The sequence below is a fragment of the Eurosta solidaginis genome, chromosome 1, assembly GCF_040869045.1.
Source record: "Eurosta solidaginis isolate ZX-2024a chromosome 1, ASM4086904v1, whole genome shotgun sequence".
Classification (NCBI taxonomy): Eukaryota; Metazoa; Arthropoda; class Insecta; order Diptera; family Tephritidae; genus Eurosta; species Eurosta solidaginis.
In genome coordinates, this window is record NC_090319.1 from 199302558 (window position 1) to 199322520 (window position 19963).

The following is a 19963-nucleotide window of genomic DNA, read 5'->3' on the forward strand; positions in this document are numbered from 1 at the left end:
TTTTATATATATAACATTTTGGAAAACACAAAAAAACAAAAAAAAACAGTAAATAATACACTTAGAATGTTGAAATTGGCATGTGGACTAATATTGAGACTCTTGATAAAAATTTGAAAAAAATGTTTAAAATGGGCGTGGCACCGCCCATTGTGATAAAATCTATTTTACAAATATTATTAATCATAAACCACCTATCGTAACAAAATTTGGCGGAGAGGTTGCCTTTACTATAAAGAATGCTTTGAAGAAAAATTAACGAAATCTCTTCAGTACCACGCCCACCTTTATATAAAAGATTTTTAAAAGGGCCGTGGACGAATAAAATAAGCTATATCTTTGCAAAAAAGAGCTTTATATTAAAGGTATTTCATTTCCCAAGTGGATTTATAACAACAAATAGGTTAGGTTAGGTTGTAAGGGCTGAGCTGGACACTATGGTAACAGCTCACTACTTAGGCCACAAGTGGGCCCATTGTCATACCCTATACGGTCTCAAAGAGGACCCCTGCCATGCCTAAAGCGGGTCAAACCACCTCGTGGAAATTATAAATTTTGCTATAGCCTTTACTTCATAGCAAGAGACCTCAGCTAGGTCATGTAGAAAAGGTTTACCAAGGAGAGCCATCTTACGCCTACTAAGCGCTGGACAGTCACAGAGAAGGTGCTGGACGCTCTCTTCCTCTTCTGTACATCTGCAGCTGCGACAATAGTCGAAGGTCGTTACCTCCATTCTAGCACCATGCGTGCCTATTAAGCAATGCCCTGTTAGAACCCTTATCAGGGAAGATAGAACTGATTTGTTTAAAATCAGAAGCGCTTCTGTGCGCCCCTTGTCATATGAGGGCCAGGTTTACCTGGATGTCTCACACGATGATATGGCTGGCCATAGTCCATTTGCGATTCTTATAGTGCTTGTGTTCACACGAAGCCTGAAAGTGGCCATGGGTATGCCTACCGAATCATTTTCCGGAAGGATATGGTCGGTGGTGCTTCTTCTGGCCAGCTCGTCTGCTCTGCAATTGCCTTCAATATCCCTGTGCCCAGGTACCCATATAAGGCTGATACTGAAGTGCTGAGCCATCTCGTTAAGAGATCTGCGGCAGTCAGTGACCGACTTTGCGTTGTCGACGAATGAGTCCAGGGCCTTTAATGCGGCCTGGCTGTCTGAGAAAATAAACTCCCGTTTACCATCCTTATGCATAGACCTTAGATCGTTCACAGCCCTGTGTATTGCCAGAATTTCCGCTTGGTAAACACTACAGTAATCTGGTAGGCGAAAACAGACCTCTAGACCCAGATCCGGCGAAAAGAGGCCTGCTCCCAGCTTCCCGTCAAGCTTAGAACCATCCGTGAATATGTTGATGACACCCGGTACCGTATGTTGTCTGGTATTCCAGTCTTGTCGCGATGTTATATATATATTATAGTTTTTAGCGAAGACGTTTTTTGGCGTGCAGTAGTCAGTGCGCACCGGTATTGGGACTGGGGCGTTCGTACCCAGGATTGTTGCGTGTCCACTAGATCCATTTGACCAGAGACCTGTTTCCCTTATGCGTAGAGCGGCGATGACCGTTATTTCCTTCGCCAGCAGGTCAAGAGGTGGAAGGTATAGCATTGTGTTGAGTGCTTCAGATGGAATGGAGCCGAGAGCCCCGGTGATGCAGAGCTTCGAACTCCGTTGCACCTTTTGAAGCGTTTTAAGTTAGGTAGTTTTAGCTAGTGCAGGCCACCAGACCAAGGCACCATAAAGAAGAATCGGGCGCACAATTGCTGTATAAATCCAGTATGTCACCTTGGGGGAGAATCCCCAGGAATTGCCAATTGCCCTCTTGCAGATGAACAGCGCTGCTGCTGCCTTCTTGCCTCTTGGTCACTCCATAATAGCTTCCTATCCAGAATTACTCCCAAATACTTGACTCGATTGCTAAACGCTAACAACGTACCCCCAATTCTTGGCGGTGTTAGATTTGGTGCATTCTACCTCCTCGTGAAGAGGACAAGCTCGGTTTTATCCGGGTTGACTTCCAAGCCTGTGGCTGTGGCCCAGTGCGAAATTTGGATAGTGCCCCTTCCATTAGGTTGCAAAGAGTTTGCGGAAATTTCCCCCGCATGGTTCCGCAGATATCATCTGCATACGCGATCACTTGGTGACCTTCTGATTCCATGAGGCGCAGTAGTTGGTTGACGGTAACCACCCAAAGTAGCGGAGAGAGAACACCTCCCTGCGGAGTGCCTCTGCCGACCGGTCTGCGGATCACGCATCCATCTAGCTCAGTTTTAATCTGCCTACGCGTAAGCAGATTGTATAAAAACTCCACCATCACGCGTCCGCCCCAGATCGGTCAGCGACTAGGTGATGGCCTCCGGGAGAACGTTGTTGAAGGCACCCCCTATATCTAGAAATGCCACCAATGTGCATTCCTTGAGGTCTAGTGACCTTTCGATAGCGGATACCAGTGAGTGCAAGGCCGTGTCAGTTGACCTGCCCTTAGTATAGGCATGCTGAGCTTGCGAAAGAAGCGCCAGCTCAATCCTTCTCCTGATGTGCTCCTCTAGAAGTCTTTCGAGCGTTTTAAGTAGAAAATAAGATAAGCTTATAGGCCTATAATCATTTGTTTTAGAGTGGAGGGTTTCCCTGCCTTGGGGATAAAGACCACATTGACAATACTGGTACATAATTGAGCCTAAGACAACCTATAACCATCCCTTTAATCCAGGGCCTTATAAGTTCGGCAGCATACTGGAGCTGAGCCGGAAAAATTCCATCCGGCCCGGCGATTTATAGGGCTTGAAGGTCTGTAAAGCCCAATCTATCCTTTTATCATCTGTGATTTCGCTTATCAGCTGAACACTAGGTGACCCCCCGCTGACAATACTTGAAGACACGCCCGTACTTGCTGGGAAGTGCGTATCCATTAGCAAGTTTATGGTTTCAGCGCTGGAGTCCGTCCAGTGCCCATCCGGCTTTCGGACGTAACTTAGCTGAGTTGGAGATTTAGATAGCACCTTCCTTAACCTGGAGGCCGCGGATGTGGATTCAATCCTGCCGCAGAAATCCCTCCAGGAAGATCGATTTCCATTTCGGATTGCTTTTTTATATATATTTATTTTCGCTTTATAAGCAGCCCATGAGGATTCATGTCCATCATGCTTTGCTTTATTAAAGGCCGCCCTACATGACTTCCTAAGCTTATCAAGATCAGACGACCACCATGGTGGTTTGTGAGTTTCCAAAACCTTTTTATTCGGGCAAGCCCTATCTAAAGCATTCCTACATTTTTGACTGAAATTACTTACAAGCACGTCTAGCTCCTCCTCGCTTTCTGGAGCTCGTACCTCTTCAGATAGCTTTTTACCTATTGCCTTCTTATAGTAGCCCCAGTAGTTCTTCTAATATTTTGTATGTACTTAGGGTTTGCGTGCGCCTGTGATATAGAAAAACTTATATATATATATGGTCAGAAATGGAGTGCTCCTTTAGAACTCTCCATGAAACGATCAGGTCACTGAAAGAGCCTGTGACCAGTGTTATGTCAAGGACCTCTTCGCGGTTCCTCGTAATGAAAGTGGGATCATATCCCCTATATCATATACTTAGATTAGTGCCTGACAGATAGTCAAAGAAAGACTCACCACGGTCATTTGTATCACTGCTGCCCCACTGGGCGTGATGAGCATTGGCGTCGCCTCCGAGTAGGACGAAATCGTTTTGTGGATTTGCCGCTCTCATGAAATCCCTGAAATTATCCGGTGGTAATGAGCCTTGGTTATCTTGCGCTAGGTAGAAGGAGGCAAGTTTAAAACTCCTCCTTAGCACCTCGACGCTGACCGCTGTCAGATCCCCATCGCTGTAATTGGGTAGAAGAAAAACATTAAGAGTAGACTTAGCCAATATACATGTGCGAGGCTTGCCCTTTTCCTGAGCGCTATAAAGCTTATACGTTGGTGTCCGCAGGCCACAGATCCTATTGCCAGCGATCCACGGCTCCTGGACTACTACGATGTCTACCGTACCTGAAGACAGGTGCAGTAGGAGTGCAGCTAATGCTGCTTTGCAGTGATGCAGGTTTATTTGGAGGACCCGGATCACTGTTTGTTTATGCTCTCCTCCGTGAGCGTCGCGTCCGAATCGCCATCCTCCAGAAGCTGACCCTCAGATTACAACCCTCTGAGAGCCAAGCTTCCGCTCGAGCCTGACGAAGCGTAACAACCAGCTTCTTCGCCTCCATCTCGTCTTCACTGGGGGGAGTTCAGCCACCTCCGTACGAGACGCAAGGTTTACCAAGGCTCCAACGTCAGCCTTATAAACCTTAAGGCCTATATTTTTGAAGCCGTAGCTTACCCTGAATTCCTGCCTTTTCAACGCTTCGACGCTTGCGCTGTCCAGCAGCAGGACTATCTGCATCGTGGCCCGTTCGGTCTTCCCCACGTTAACCACCTTCCAGTTTTGGGTCGGTATACCCGGATTGTACTCCTGGAGCAGCTACAGGATATCAGCGGGGTCCGTTGGCGTCACTGGAACCCAGGCTCTCGCCCTTGGTCGTGAGGGGATATCACACGCCTCCACTACCCTGAGGCGCGCACCCGGATACACCTCCCCTATCAGCGAGACGGCGGCTTTGTAAAGCTTCGCCGACCTGGCGTCGTCACACGCAATTAGTTTGATATTGCCCTGGAACCACCCCGCATCGTATAAGAAGGCGGCGGACCAGGGTTATCTTTTTTGACCTTAACGGCCACAGTAGCGAGCGCTGCCTCAACCCACTTACACTGCTGTTTCGGGATCCTGCCATCTTCGCTGCTCTCGTCCATAACACCAATGATCTGCCGATCCTTGGCTATTTCGTCGAAAGACCGAGTCCAGCCTCCCTGCGTCCTGGGTCTTTTCGGCGCCGTTGGGTTGGATTCATCCATAGATCGCTGGCGCTTCGAGGCTTCATCCAGTCCAGCCTGAACTCCGGCAACATCTGCTTCGCCCAAGCAAGGTCCCGCTGAGCCTTCGCCCAGTCCTCCGCGGAAACTTCCCCCTCCCTTATCGGCGAGGAGGCATTCCTACACAGGATCCGGGCAGCCCAGCGCTTGTCCTGATGACTGCGCTTTTTGACTCCCTTGACCCTAGAGCCGGCCACCCCAACACCCTTGGAGCCCCCAGCAGTCAAGCCGCCAGACGCTTGGCGCCGAGTGGCAGCCGTGCTGGTGGCTACGACAAGGGCCTCCCGGTCGGTGGCCCTCCCCGAAAGGTACCTGCCTTTGGAATACCCAGGCTGGATTTTCCCTCAGCCCTTTCCTGCCTAGATTGGCCCTTGGCCTTATAGCCGACCCCCCCCCCCCCCCATCTCCCTGAGGCCCCAACAGTCGACCCACCAGACGCTTGTCGCTGGGTGGAGGGCTTGATGGTGGGGTCCAAGGGAGGGGCGGTAGTAGCACTGATGGCCTCCCGGTCAGTACCCCCTCCATGTGAGGTACTGGCCCTCGGACTGCTCTAACCGGATAATCTCTCGACCCTTTTCTGTCTATCTGCCGCTGAAGCAGCGAACCTCTGACGAGTTCTCTTAGCTAATTTCAGGCCCGGCTGAGCCGTAGCCTTTGCGGAGCAAGCTCCTAACGACTTCTTATTTTGAGAGCCGCCCTCCTTACTATTTTTAAAAATTTTTCCTGCATACTAAACATCCCACGAGTAGCGGAGAAGGGGAAAGGTCAAACCGGACAGAGATCCGCGATGTCCGGGTAAGGCTTAATAGCATGGAAGGTCGCCCGATATTCGATGCACTCCGTTAACGACTGGGCTATTTATGGGCCCCCAGCCAGGCTGATCCTCGGCACGGGTCATATAACACCTTGATCCAGCACATTAAGGAGAAGGGGAGAGCCGCCGAAGCGTTACCAGGTGCCACCACGAGGAGGCTCCGCCCCTACATGGGGGTGGGAGGGTGTAAAAAACACCTACGAGTCGACGGTTTGGGGTGACGCCGGTGAGTGCAAGGCGCAAACACCCCCATGAAAGGCACCCATAAACAACAAATAGGAAAAACCGAAAATTTAAAAAACAAATGGGCGTGACACCGCCCCTTTTATGACTAAGCAATTTTCTATGTTTCGTGAGCCATGACTAGAAGAAAAATTAACGGGAACACAAATTTTCCCTATAGCAAGAAAACATATCTAGTAAAAATGGACGGGAGCGGTTAAAGACTACGGCAACTTAGATATAAAACAAGTTTAAAAGGGTGGTAGACAAGAATAATAACGTATAACTTAGCAAAAAATAGTTTTGAAGTAATGATATTTCACTTATCAAGTTTTATTGTAAGAGGAAATTGGGAGACGTTCTTTTTTTTTTAAGGGGCGGTGCCACGTGTTATGTAGAAAAGTAATTTATCTGAAATGAAATGTACAATTGAAACTCACGCTGAATAAATAATGTTCGGTTACCCCGAACTTGGACACCTTTACTTGTTGATAAATAAACTTGTTAATATTGTTACGAATATTAGCAAAACTAAGGGGTGCTGCTATCTCTAAGCCGATGCTAAACAGTGATATCATACACATCCATAGATGAATCATTATGTATCTACATAAACGAAACAATAATTGCGTCTACACATATGTATCATGTACGTATACGAGCAGCGGAGAATCAATGCACAAACGCATGCATATATCTGAGGTACTTCTGAAAGTATGCAATGAGAGAAGCTATAAAATCGTGCAGTTGTAGTTACATCTGAGAAATTTGAGAGCTGATGGCAACTAGTAGATTCTGGAAATAGAAGCGGCAAAGTTCAGTGAATTGAAGATCAAGCAATTAAAGAAGGAGTTGGAGAGCCGTGGATTGAATACAAGCGGCGTTAAACTCGAACTTCAGGCACGGCTACGCGAGGCAATGGAAGCAGAAAGAATTGATGTGGACGACTATGTCTTTTATCCTGATGGGGACGAGACAACAAGAAAAATTGAAGAGAAAAATTAAACACCGCAGACAATGGCGAACACAGACCTGAACATCATATTGGCTGCAATATCGGCAGAAATGTCCGAAATGGGTTCACAAATATCTACCAACATGTCATCACAATTGGAATCGCAGAAGACATATATGGCACCCCAACTGGTAGAGCAGAAGACATATATGGCATCCCAACTGGAATCACAGGAGCCACGTATTTCAGAAATGACGTTGCAAATGTCATCTCAACTGGAAGACCAAAAGACATATATGGCATCTCAATTGGAAGCACAAGAGGCACGTATATCTGAAATTTCGGCAGAAATTTTGGAACAGGTATCATCAAAACTAGAAGCGCAGAATGCAAAAAGTCTCAATTTCAGGCAGAAGTAGATGATTTAAAAGGTCGTATGTAGCAGTTACAACTAAATCGGCCAGCTGTTTCAGCAAGCAATCCAAAGGTAAAAACACCATCCTTTGACGGGTGTGTTCCTTTCCAGGTCTTTAAGCTACAGTTTGAGAAGACCGCAACAGTGAACAACTGGAATGCTGAAGATAAAGTTGCTGCACTCTTCGTAGCATTGAAAGGACCAGCTGCCGAAATCTTACAGACTATTCAAGAGTACGAACGGAACAGCTATGAAGCATTGATGGCCGCTGTCGAGAGACGTTATGGAAGCGAGCATAGAAAACAGATATTCCAAATTGAGTTGCAAAACCGTCACCAAAGAGCGAATGAGACCTTGCAGGAGTTTGACTCGGATGTTGAAAGGTTGGCACATTTGGCAAATGCGGACGCACCCGTGGAGTACACCGAGAGGGTAAAAATCCAGAGTTTTATAAATGGCATACGGGACTGCACTGACTCAAGAAACAGCGTCGCTTTTGAGTAAGCCCGCATACAAAGCTCATCGCGTGGAAGTGGAAAGGCCAGACTGGGTAGACATAATTTTGGAAGCATTGAAGGGTACGCAGCAGAAGAATAATGATGCAGCCAAATGCTTTAAGTGTGGAAAGCCAGGGCACATTGCGCGTTATTGCAACACCAACCCTAACAGTTCCAACAATGTGGATGGTTGTAAACGCAGAGCTGAAGGAGATGAGCAGATCTCCATGACCAATCAATCGTTAAACTAAAGCGAGTCAGCCGCAAGGGGCGACAGCTGACTTCCTCAATTGCATGCCCCATAATCTCTATCTCACAAATTGGAAGAAGGTCAAGCAATCTTACTATTGGAGGACATGTGGATGGAAAGGAACGTTTACTGACTGTAGATACGGGTGCATCTCATTCCATTATTCAAATGGATTTAGTCAACAAGAACATAAGACCATTGAATGGAGCAAGATTGCGTACAGCCACTGGAGAAGACAACACAGTTCTAGGATAAGTATCATGTGAAGTCGCAATTGGGAGCGTCACGGTAGTACACAATTTTATAGTGGCAGAGATTGTTGATGAAATCATAATTGGAGTGGACTTCTTAATCGACCAGGGCATCAAGATCGACATGCAAAGCAAGACGATGCGATATAAGAACATGGAAGTACCACTTAATTTCGGCTACGAGAGAGGCTACACCAGTAAACGAGTGCTGGTGGAAGAGAGTCAGCAAATACAACCAAAATCCGAAGCAGTCATCTGGGCAAAGGTTGATGGAGATTGTGGGACAAACAAATTGTGGGTTGTCGAAGCAGCACACAAATCAGGACCGAACATACTTGTAGGAAAACCCCTGGCTATGACAAAACAAGATGTACGTATTCCGGTAAGAGTACTAAATGAGTTCAAGTCACCACTCAAACTGACCAAAATAGCTATTTTGGGAAGATGCCAAGAGGCTGAAGTAATTATTAAATGTGAACAGCTCCAGGAACACGTTTCATCTAGTAATACTGATCTTTCAAATGAAATCACGGCATGGACGGAGGGGCTAGAAGAAGATTATCAGAGTAAGGCAAAACAACTGCTCCTAAAGTACGAAAACATATTTGACCAGGATGGTTCCAAACCAGGCAGCACCAATGTTGTGAAATATCAAATTGACACTGGAGACGCGAGGCCGATACGTCAAGCTCCACGTAGTTTTCCACTGGCGGAGCGGAAAGTTGTGAGTCAAATTATACAAGAAATGAGCGACAGCGGCGTCATCGAACCATCAGCTAGTCCCTGGAGCTCACCGGTAGTACTTGTAAAGAAGAAGGATGGAAAAATGAGGTTTTGCGTGGACTACCGGAAGTTGAGTGACGTTACGAAAAAGGATAGCTACCCATTGCCAAGAATTTACGACACTCTGGGCTCGCTCTCTGGTACGAATTGGTTTTCCACACTGGACTTGAAAATCGGCTACTGGCAAGTGGAGGTGAAGGAGGAAGACAAAAAGAAAACAGCCTTCAGCGTCGGAGATGATGTTTGGCAATTTACAGTAATGCCCTTTGGACTATGTAATGCACCAGCTACTTTCGAGAGACTCGTGGATCAGGTATTGAAAGGAATACATTGGAAAACATGCTTGGTATACCTCGTATTGGGCAAGAACTTTGATGAACATCTTAAAAACATAGAGGAAGTTTTCCAGAGAATAGCTGGCGCTGCACAGTGTTTCGTGTAGAACAAGCTAGCTGGACAAAATTATTTTATGAGATTTTCCGTTTCATATGCAGTAATTTATTACAACTACGTCATTTTTTTCAGCCATATGTTCTTTTTTTTCCAAAATTTTACTTCATATGCATACATTTGCTTATTTCATATACAGTAACTCATGTGAATAAGTGAAATATGTAGATCCAAAAAAATTTAAAGGACTTAAGAATATCACTTTATTGTACTTAAATTGAATGGACTACAAATCTCAATACTCTAGAAAATTCTAAAAATTCGGAAAAAAAAATTAAAATTTTGTATGAAAATTCGTCGAATTTTTCAAACATTTTTTAAATATAATTTAGTTTTTGTTATAGATCGTGATGATGATGAGTATTTATCCTGGCGCTACAATTTTTACAAAATTATTTTATAGTTCCAGTCAGGAATGTAAAAGTGAATTACAATAATAACAATGTGAATAAATAAATTAATTATGTGAAAATTACTTATTACAAAAACTTAAAAGTATAGTATCATACAAAGTAGAAAAGACAATAGATTTAAATTAAATAAAATCTGATCCAACAAAAAGTTATAGGGTAGGTTACCTTTTATAATTATATTATTATTCGCTATCATCACTTTCGTTCGATTAGTCACTTGTGGAGTAGTCATGTGCATCAGCAACACTACTGTGAAAGCTTGAAACAACTGGGGTATTTATTGACTCCTCAACATTATCGGGGGACAGTAAATTTAAGACTTCTGAAGTCAGACTTTTAAATTTTTTCTTAGGTATCTCCCTAAAACTGTTAACTAAAGGATCCGATGCTATAAGCAACATATTCATAAGATCTCTATTCGTGGCTCACGCGACCGCTTTTGTGTGTTATCATCCCTGAATCGTCTCAAATCTTTATTATGAGCTTCCTGTGCTTCCTCAGAAAGTTGACCAATAGGTAAAATTGCTGATTTTATAATACCAGTACTATGCATTAAGATTTTATGAACTGTATCAGGCATATTAAACCATGGATAGAGATCTATGTATAGTTTTTTAGTCTCGACCGCAAATTTTTCATATCTTTGGATATTTATATTATACCCAGATGCTAATGCGCGAAGGAGAGTGTCGTCGAATTTTTTGATGAGCATAACATCCAGTCCCGTAATCTCAGCACTAGCCTCAAAATTTTCGAAAAACCTACGAGCAGTGTTGCCGTCATTGGTATTGCCGAAACCTGGTTTTGGTTTATCTACTATCAATCCAAGTTGTGCAGTATTTATATTACATTCAGGTATTGGCGTAGATGCTACCAAATGGGGTTGTTTTGTGTAGCGTTCCTGTGTGGTTATACCTGCATTAGGATTTCTTTGTATGTACCTGTTTTTATGCCTTGGTGACTGGTGCGGTAGGTTGTGGCAGGTTGAAGTCAGTGATCTTCGCCTTTTTGCTTTTGGTGTGCCCTTGTTGACCTTGCGCGTTTATTTTTGTGTGTTTTATGGCTACGTGTTTGTTCCCTGCACCTGGGAATTGGTTTTGCCGTTTGTAGATCAGCTTTAAAGGTTCAAATATCTCGTCGGAGCTGGTACGTACATACATCCTATTTTATATGTAGAGATAACTAAATCTACAAAAAAAAAAAACATTATAAATAGATGTGCAAAGAATTCGCAATGGTTATTTCTTTCGACTATTAGAGAATACTTGCGACTATAACATATGCAAAATTTAGCTCGGATGTCCGCGGATGTATGTAACTTTTTTGTCTCTAAATTTAAAAATATAGAGAAAAAATACCTTTTCTTCTTAATAACGGAATGTTAAATATATTTAAAATACTCTAATTGCGAAAGAATTACTATTAAAACATTTTACTTACCTTCTGGCTTAGAATCCATCAAAAAAATTATATAAAAGTGTTCATTTAAAAGAAATATGAAGCTTAATATTCAACAAGAATTTTGCAGATTAATCAATGCATTTTACGGCCACTCCTGCCTTCTTACTTCAATTACTCAATATATATGAGCAAAAATATCAAAAAAAGCAAAACTCCCGTTATTTTGTTTGTTTTCTTTCATTTCTCATTACACTTTTCTTGGAATAAGAACTTTGTTTTTGTCCAACTAGCTTGTTCTACACGAAACACTGTGCGCTGGTCTAAAGTTAAGTCCCAAAAAGTGTGCGCTGTTTAAAAAGGAAGTAAATTATTTGGTTCACAAGGTAACGACAGAAGGTATCCGTACAGCGAATGAAAAGATAGAGGCAGTAAAGGATTGGCCAAGACCACAGAATTTGCATGAATTGAGAAGTTTCCTTGGGCTGTGCACATATTACCGCCGAGCTAACATGAAAAAATAAAGCTTTTGAATGGAAGAAGGAGCAAGAAGTAGCTTTCCAAATATTGAAAGAGCGTTTTTGCACTGCCCGAATGTTGGCATATCCGATTCCAGGAGCAACGTTTATTCTAGATACAGATGCGAGCGGATATGCTATAGGAGCCGATTTATCACAACTGGTCAATGGACAGGAGAAGGTAGTTGCATATTACAGCCGTTCAATTGGAAAACCAGAGAGGAACTATTGCGTTACATGGAGGGAGCTGTTGGCATTGGTAGAGTGCATTAAACATTTCCACAAATACCTCTATGGCCAGCGATTCCGCGTCAGGACAGATCACGCAGCGTTGAAATGGCTTCTGCAGTTCCGTAATCCGCAAGGACAATTGGCACGGTGGATCGAGCGACTACAAAGCTATGACTTTTCCATTGAGCACCGAAAAGGTAGTACCCCTGGAAATGCTGATGCAATGTCACGAAGACCATGTAGTTTGGAATGCAAGCACTGTTCAAAGGCCGAGGCTAAAGAAGACATTACAGATGTCCGGCTAATGACTATAACATGTACAGATGAATGGGACAAGGAACAGCTAAGAAAGTGTCATCTAGAAGATGCAGATATGTCACGTGTTATGCAAGGGCTCGAACGAAACGAAAGACCAAACAGAGAAGAGATGTCCGCAGAGAGTCCCATTTCGAAGTCATAGTGAGCACAGTTGAACAGTTTAGAATTGATATCCGGTTGCCTTCATCGAGTATGGGAGAGTGAGGATGGTAAATGCAAGAAGAAACTGGTAGTTGTTCCCATAAAGATGATTCCTGATGTGCTCAGCGAACTGCATAATGGTCCAAGTGGAGGTCATCTTGGAATCACGAATACGCTCGAGAAAATTCAGCAGAGACTCTATTGGGTTGGTTGCCGTCAGTCGGTCACCGAGTGGATTGCCAACTGCGAGGTATGCAACAGAGCGAAAGGGCCCAAAACACGAAGTCATGGCCAGATGAAGCAGTATATTTCAGGTGCACCATTTGAAAGGATCGCCATGGATGTCGCAGGTCCATTTCCTACTAGCAACCGCGGAAACAAATACGTACTGGTGGTTATGGATTATTTCAGTAAATGGCCAGAGGTATACCCAATCCCAAACCAAGAAGCAGAAACAGTAGCAGAAGTGGTTACAACCGAATGGGTTGCAAGGTATGGTGTACCAATGGAGTTACATTATGACCAAGGCAGGAATTTTGAATCAGCCGTGTTCCAGGAAATGTGCAAGAAGTTAGGCATTCGAAAAACACGGACAACTGCATTGCATCCTCAGTCCGATGGTATGGTGGAACGTTTTAATAGAACATTGGACGAGCCTTTAAGGAAAGTAGTAGACAAATACCATAAGGACTGGGATACACACATATCATTATTCTTGATGGCCTACCGATCGTCAGTACATGATACAACGGGCCAAACTCCTGCAAAAGTAATTTTTAGCTATCACCTTAGACTGCCAGCTGATTTGAAGTTTGGGATAGATGCCAATGCGAAGAGAAATGTCGAGAAATCCACTAGTGATTTGGAAGATGAGCTAAGGGAAATATATGATCTGATAAGGCAACGAACAAAGATTACGAGTGACAAGATGAAAGCCAGATACGATAAAGCAATTAATTCGGAAGGCTTTCAGGAAGGAGATTTGGTGCTGTTATACAACACACAACGTAAAAAGGGGTTTTCCCCGAAATTGCAGTGTAATTGGGAAGGCCCATACAAAGTTATAAAACGGATCAGCATACAAACCATCGGTAAACCACGAACCAAAATGAAAGTGGTCCATTTGGAAAGGCTGGCAACGTTTAGATCGGGAGATTTATCTGATCGGGACGATCAGACTTAGGTGGAGGGCAGTGTTCCGTAATCCGGAAGGACAATTGGCACGGTGGATCGAGCGACTACAAAGCTATGACTTTTCCATTGAGCACCGAAAAGGTAGTACCCATGGAAATGCTGATGCAATGTCACGAAGATCATGTAGTTTGGAATGCAAGCACTGTTCAAAGGCCGAGGCTGAAGAAGACATTATAGATGTCCGGCTAATGACTATAACATGTACAGATGAATGGGACAAGGAACAGCTAAGAAAGTGTCAGCTAAAAGATACAGATCTGTCACGTGTTATGCAAGGGCTCGAACGAAACGAAAGACCAAACAGAGAAGAGATGTCAGCAGAGAGTCCCATTTCGAAGTCATATTGAGCACAGTTGAACAGTTTAGAATTGATATCCGGTTGCCTTCATCGAGTATGGGAGAGTGAGGATGGTAAATGCAAGAAGAAACTGGTAGTTGTTCCCATAAAGATGATTCCTGACGTGCTCAGCGAGCTGCATAATGGTCCAAGTGGGGGTCATCTTGGAATCACGAAGACGCTCGAGAAAATTCAGCAGAGACTCTATTGGGTTGGTTGCCGTCAGTCGGTCACCGAATGGATTGCCAACTGCGAGGTATGCAACAGAGCGAAAGGGCCCAAAACACGAAGTCATGGCCAGATGAAGCAGTATATTTCAGGTGCACCATTTGAAAGGATCGCCATGGATGTCGCAGGTCCATTTCCTACTAGCAACCGCGGAAACAAATACGTACTGGTGGTTATGGATTATTTCAGTAAATGGCCAGAGGTATACCCAATCCCAAATCAAGGAGCAGAAAAAGTAGCAGAAGTGGTTACAAACGAATGGGTTGCAAGGTATGGTGTACCAATGGAGTTACATTATGACCAAGGCAGGAATTTTGAATCAGCTGTGTTCCAGGAAATGTGCAAGAAGTTGGGCATTCGAAAAACACGGACAACTGCATTGCATCCTCAGTCCGATGGTATGGTGGAACGTTTTAATAGAACATTGGACGAGCCTTTAAGGAAAGTAGTAGACAAGTACCATAAGGACTGGGATACACACATATCATTATTCTTGGTGGCCTACCGATCGGCAGTACATGAGACAACGGGCCAAACTCCTGCAAAAGTAATTTTTAGCTATCAGCTTAGACTGCCAGCTGATTTGAACTTTGGGATAGATGCCAATGCGAAGAGAAATGTCAAGAACTCCACTAGTGATTTGGAAGAAGAGCTAAGGGAAATATATGATCTGATAAGGCAACGAACAAAGATTACGAGTGACAAGATGAAAGCCAGATACGATAAAGCAATTAATTTGGAAGGTTATACAACACACAACGTAAAAAAGGGTTGTCCCCGAAATTGCAGTGTAATTGGGAAGGCCCATACAAAGTTATAAAACGGATCAACGATGTAGTGTACAGCATACAAACCATCGGTAAACCACGAACCAAAATGAAAGTGGTCCATTTGGAAAGGCTGGCAACGTTTAGATCGGGAGATTTGTCTGATCGGGACGATCAGACTTAGGTGGAGGGCAGTGTTACGAATATTAGCAAAACTAAGGGGTGCTGCTATTGTAGAAAGGTACCTAACGCAATTAAAACAAAGAAGACTTCACTGCTTGAATTATGAATGTCGAATTGTCTTTATTCAAATAATTCAGCCTATTTATATTAGATTATTCTAAACATATTCTTACATATCTATTTACATTTAAACTTACATACTTACATACATAACTACCTTAAACATACATACTTACATACCTACATACTACTCGGCACAAAATACGTACCTACATATATGAGCTGCAAATTTATGGGAAATGCTAACCTTGCAAGTTGCAGGAATGCAAATTGCTGTGATTCAAATTCGTTTGGTTGTGTGTTGTACACGTCTGTTTATTAATGGCTGTGTCAGCATTAATTCTCAAATGCATTTTTATGTGTTGATGAACATTTAGACTATTTTTGTAGCAGGTTAGAATATTAGACTGTTTTAAATATTTTGGATTAAATTGAATTGTTGGCTGCTTACACTACATCTCCCTTTTTTTTTTAGAATGCTTATGCATTTGGGGAATGCATGAGTATTCTATTTTTGTAAATTAATTCTACTTTTGTATTTTAATGTTTGTAGGTTGAACATCTTCTTATTCTACTAATTTAAGTATATTTTTGTGTATTTTTATTTGCCTATTCTCTATGTTACTACTAAATTTTTGCTTATCCTCATTTCCTATTCTAGATGGGATTAAGGTGTCATAATTTTTATTATTAGTATTTTCTTCTTCATCGATTTCTTCTACCTTATAGGGGATTAATGTAAAATTATTGTTATCATCGATGTTTACAACTCTAAAGGGTTTAAGTGAAAAAAAATATTTTTCCTATTGATATCTTCTATTCCAAAGGGCTCTTTATATCTACTATCTAGCCTAACTAGGTATAAAGGATCCTATTATCTAAAATTATGGCCTTTCTAAAATGCGAGGTTATCCTAGATGAATCAGGTCTAACTTATATTTATATTTCTAATAAAAATAATGGAGATTAATGATTTAGATTTCCTTACTTTCTACTCCACAGGACCCTATATATATCCTATCGACTAAATATAGGAGATTTAGTTTTCCTTACCTTGATTATTTCATATTAAACAAAGCTTTTGCATTGTTATTATTAAAATTAAAACGTATAGAATAAGATGATGGTTACAGTCATCATTGGGTGAAAATTGACATTTTTTCTAAAAAGCGGGATCTTTGAGTGCATGATATACAGTAGATTGGGTAAATTCAGTTGCTGCTAGAGCAAAAGTGGATGCAAAAATTTTTCATATCTTTTCTTATACCATTTTTCATATTTTCCAGCAATATTTTTATTAGATCTTATGTGTCATTCGATTTTCTGGGTGGCCTTTCCAGGTGGGATCGTCATGATATTTATGAAGAATTTCTATAATTTTTGTCGACATTTGTCACATGCATAACTTCTGGGGTTAACGCAAATATTACATCTTCGAGAACTTGGGTACCTATTTTATTTTTAAATATGCTTACTCGAGTATTTATTATTCTTGACCAATTTGTCTCCTAAGGGACAACTGTCTTTTTCTCTTACAAGTCCTAGATTGACGACATTTTTAAGCCTGGTTGAATATTGTCCTAAGTCAATAACTTCCTCAACAATCTGGTTGCTTGTATTACGCTACAATTTTTCTATCCTTTTGGATGAAAATGAGCGTGACATGTCTAATTGCAAATTTATTTATTAAGCGCTTTATTTATAATAAGGTTCTCTTTGTGACTTTTTATTTTCTTCATTCTGGCTGGTTTTTAAGTTTCCGATCTTGTGGTAACTTTAGGTATTTAGCACATTTCCACTTACGTAAGGTTTTTGTAAAGCATTATGTTGCGAAAAGTTTGTGGTATAAATCTTCTACCTTGACATCCTTCATAGATGTTATTTTGATTAACTTCTATGGAAGCTACTACTGAGAATTAGCGAATTCTTGAACTTAGACAGTGCTAATGAAGCTGTCTTAATAAATTCTTCTATTAAGTGAGGCATTTTGCAGTGATTCATTTGTAATATTTACTGTTCTTATCGAAATTGGGTGGAATTTAGAGGATTTAGGGTGCTACATTTAATATTATATCAATAGTACGATTCCGCAGGTTGAAACTGCTGGCCAAACATCTGAAATGTTTGGGTTAATTTTGGCTCTGGTTCAGTTGGTGGTTTATATTTTAATATTCTATACTCCAATGTTTCAGAGTTTCTTTTTCCAACCTCGAAACCAGCTATGGGGTTAATTTTTGTCCACGAAGACATTTTAAAGAGATGATATGATTGAAAGAGAAAATTAAAGAGAAATTAAAAATGTTTTCCTGTGTCTTTGGGGGTGGTGGAAAAATTCTAATTTATGCTTATTTCTTTGTTTTTTTTTGTTTATTATATTAACCATTCCTTTTAATTTTTTTTATTATTTTTTCCTTATTTAGTTAGCATTATAAAAGGTTTATTTCTAAAAATGTTTGTTCTTGAGGAAAAATATGTTCAACTTAACATATTTGACATTTCTAATTTCCTTACAAAATCTTCTAAAAAATGTTTTTTTTTCAAATGATGAATAGTTAAATACAGTTTATTTTTTCTTGTTTAATTATTAAAAATTAATTCCTATACTATTTTCTTTTTGTTTTTTATTTTGTTTTCTATGCCCTTTTGGGCTTAAAAAAAATTCTATTTTGGTAAAACATCAGTAAACATTTCAAAAAAATTTTAAATACTTGATTTTCATTTTGTATGTCCTTTTCTGGGAATATAATTCAATAAGCAGTAAAAAAAGTTTTTTTTTTACAGCAAAAATATAATTTTTGCTTGTCAATAGGCAGCCGCTAGGTTGCCCGAATATTTTTTTTTTTTTTTTTAAATAATGGTTAAAGAAATGACTTCATACTTAAGCTAGTGTATTTATTATACTTATAATTATCATGCTCCTCTTGTTTATCACCATTGAAAATGTGGTACGCTTCACGATATCAGTGTCATTCTTGCTCTGGGGCTATGCTAATATCGTTCCAATTTTAATGTATTTTCCATTGAAGTAATTGCCACAATATGCTAATCTTCGTGTATTTTCTGTTAAAGTAATTGCCACAATATGCTAATCTTCGTGTATTTTCCGTTGAAGTAATTGCCACAATATGCTAATCTTCGTGTATTTTCCGTTGAAGTAATTGCCACAATATGCAAATCTTCGTGTATTTTCCGTTGACGTAATTGCCACAATATGCTAATCTTCGTGTATTTTCCGTTGACGTAATTGCCTCAATTTTTATTATTGGTGCCCGACTTTAACACCTTCTCTTTTTTTTTCTTTTTACAAGGCTTAGGCTGTAATCAGCCAGAAAAATCCTGCCGGCTATGACATTAGGCTGAAAAATCAGCCAGTAGCATCATAGGCAGGATCGCCATGTAGGAAGGTGTATCCTTGCCAGCTATGAAATTAGGCTGAAAAATCAGCCACCAGAATCATAGGCAGGATCGCCATGTAGAAAGGTCCCTAACGCAATTAAAACAAAGAAGACTTCACCGCTTGAATTATGAATGTCGAATTGTCTTTATTCAAATAATTCAGCCTATTTATATTAGATTATTCTAAACATATTCTTACATATCTATTTACGTTTAAGCTTACATACTTACATACATAACTACCTTAAACATACATACTTACATACCTACATACTACTCGGCACAAAATATGTACCTAAATATATGAGCTGCAAATTTATGGGAAATGCTAACCTTGCAAGTTGCAGGAATGCAAATTGCTGGGATTCAAATTCGTTCGGTTGTGTGTTGTACACGTCTATTTATTAATGGCTGTGTCAGCATTAATTCTCAAATGCATTTTTATGTGTTGATGAACATTTAGACTATTTTTGTAGCAGGTTAGAATATTAGACTGTTTTAAATATTTGGGATTAAATTGAATTGTTGGCTGCTTACACTACACTATCTCTAAGCCGATGCTAAACAGTGATATCATGCACATCCATAGATCAATCATTATGTATCTACATAAACGAAACAATAATTGCATCTACACATATGTACCATGTACGTATACGACCAGCGGAGAATCAATGCACAAACACATGCATATATCTGAGATACTCCTGAAAGTATGCAATGAGAGAAGCTATAAAATCGTGCAATTGTAGTTACAGCTGAGAAATTTGAGAGCTGATGGCAACTAGTAAATTCTGGAAATGGAAGCGCCTAAAAGATGCGAACGTTGAAATCAGAGAGTATAAAAGGCAGCAAATGTAGAGGCGCTGGAATTCAGTTTGTTTTGAGCTATAAAGCAGTTATTGATTAAGCACGCAATGTCGGGCAATAGTAGATTTTTCATTTGAGCTATCAATCAGTTTGGTTATTAAGCCATCTAGTTGCAAAGTATAAGTGTTATTGTGAAGTACTTTAATAAAGGCCATTTTTCCATTATTCAATATTGGAGTCATTTATTCAACAGTTTAGTGATTCGAACTTAGCAGAAGGGCAAATAAGACGATTTGCAGTAAAATCGTTACAATATTGTTAATGTTATGGACGACTTGAGAACTTACTTTAACAAAGGTGAAGTATCTCTCTTATGTTTGCTTGATTTTTCAAAAGC

At 41.1% G+C, this 19963-nt stretch overlaps 1 pseudogene; it reads right to left on the reverse strand.

Moving 5' to 3' along the window:
* Window positions 1-18296: 18296 nt before the first annotated feature.
* Window positions 18297-18390, reverse strand: LOC137238975 (U6 spliceosomal RNA; annotated as a pseudogene).
* Between the last annotated feature and the right edge of the window lie 1573 nt (window positions 18391-19963).